Here is a 2,045-nt window from a genome sequence, read left to right on the forward strand (position 1 = left end):
AATTTTCCTAGTTCTATAATTATTTTACTATGTAATTATATGTATAAAAAGCTATGTATACCAAATAGTTAGTGACTCCGCAGTTGTAGAATTTACTTACACTTAGTCGTGTATTATCATAGACGAAATGATTCTGTGAGCCTATATTAGAAATGTGATGTATTGTAAATTGGGCCCGAACTGTGGAATTTTGTAGAAGATAAATTTGGGCTAAGATGAAATAAAATCTTGAGGTTTATTTTTTTAGTAATATGGGCTGAATATTTGAAATTTATATTGAGATAGCAAATTTTAGTGTTTCAGGCTTACTACGGGCCTCGGGAGCCTTAAGCTTACCTGGGCCCTAGTGCCGGTCCGGCCCATGGAATCGGGTCGTGACAGAAAGCTTGTACATGCCTCTGGCACAAAATGCGACATCTCTTGTCTGGTCCTGCGGGGTCGGAGAGGAGTGTTACATTTAGTGGTATAAGAGCTACTGATTTAGTCGGTTCTGGTTTAATTTACTTGGTTTGAGTGTTTTATTTAACTTGTTTTGTTTAACTTAGCACATGCCATTATTTTATTCTGGAGTGGAACTTTACTTTGATGCAGATCTTGTGATTTGTAGGATTAATATGATATCTTCAGGTTCTCTGCACGCTACTGATGAGGAGGTTAATAGTTATGTTCCTCCTAATGGTGCTGATGCTGGTGAATCAGTAGGCGAGCATGTGTCGGCTGTAGAACCTGCTGCTAGTGGTCCAGTAGCTCAAGGGCAGAATGTGTTACTGCCATAGCTTGCTGATGTTCTCAGGCAGGTTGTAGGTCAGGCCCCAGTTGTTCCAGTGGTCGTTCCTCGACCCCCTATTGATAAATTGCGTAAGTATGGCACAATGGATTTCAAAGGCAAGAAGGAGGATGATGCTAGTGCTACTGAGTTTTGGCTTGAGAGCACTGAGAGGGTTTTAGAGCAATTGCAGTGTTCTCCTAGTGATAGTTTGATCTGTGCTACTTCCTTACTGAAAGAGGCAGCTTATCAGTGGTGGTCTACCATTTCAAAGATGTTGAGGTTGAATAGAGGACTTGGGACTTCTTTCTGACTGAGTTCAGGAAGAATTATGTGGGCACCTTGTATGCTAAGTGAAGGAAGGCAGGGTTTCTGGATCTGAAACAGGGTAGGATGACGATCTCAGAGTATGAGAGGGAGTTTATTCAACTAAGTAAATATGCTTCAGAGCTGATTCCTAATGAAGAGGAGAGATGCAAATGGTTTAAAGAAGGGCTTTATGATGAGCTGAAGTTTTCACTAATTCCACATCACCACACTCAGTTGTCTGCTTTGGTGTCTGATGCACAAGAGCTTGAGGAAGTCAAGATCCATCAGGCGGCCAGGAGACAAAGAAGCCATCAAAAAAGGGTTCATAGTGCACCTTTCGAATAGACTTCTACAGTGTATACTTCTAGTAAGAGGCATAGATGATCACCGCCATCTAGGCGTAGAAAGAGTTAAAGGCAGGGATAGAGTCATGCTAGCAGAGAAACTCCTTAGACTACTTCTATTGCTAGTGTAGGAGGTACTGCTCGAAGTGATATTCCAGCCTCTACTTCTTGTGGTAAGAAGCATGGGGTATTTGTAGGAAAGCTTCTGGTGCTTGTCTGAGATGTGGTTTGACTGAGCACATGATCAAAGATTGTCCGAAGACAATAGTCAGTAATGGTCAATAATCAGTTAGATCTACTCCTGTGGCTCCTAGAGGCAGGGGTAGAGGTGCAGCTGGTAATGAAGGACAGAAAGGAGCTTCAGAGACGGTGGATAAACCTGAGTTTAGAGCTCCAGCCTGAATGTATGCTATGAAGGGCAAAGAAGACTAGGATTTAGCAGATGTTATAGTTGGTATGTTTTTTATTCTTGGTACCTTTGTACATTCTTTGGTTGATCCGGTTTCTACTCATTCTTATATCTCCATGCATCTGAGTATCTTGGGTGATTTGAATTGTGATGTTTTAGACTAGAGGATAGAAGTTACTGACCCTTTGGGTGATAGTGTGATAATTAATCGGGTTTA

At 41.5% G+C, this 2,045-nt stretch overlaps 1 pseudogene; it reads left to right on the forward strand.

Annotated features, from left to right (window-relative positions):
• Window positions 1–408: 408 nt before the first annotated feature.
• Window positions 409–1,420, forward strand: LOC149491574 (uncharacterized; annotated as a pseudogene).
• The last annotated feature ends 625 nt before the right edge of the window (window positions 1,421–2,045 follow it).

Source organism: Jatropha curcas, unplaced genomic scaffold (genome assembly GCF_041381405.1).
Source record: "Jatropha curcas cultivar XTBG-Jc1 unplaced genomic scaffold, XTBG_Jcur_1.0 HiC_scaffold_1195_pilon, whole genome shotgun sequence".
NCBI classification, from domain to species: domain Eukaryota; kingdom Viridiplantae; phylum Streptophyta; class Magnoliopsida; order Malpighiales; family Euphorbiaceae; genus Jatropha; species Jatropha curcas.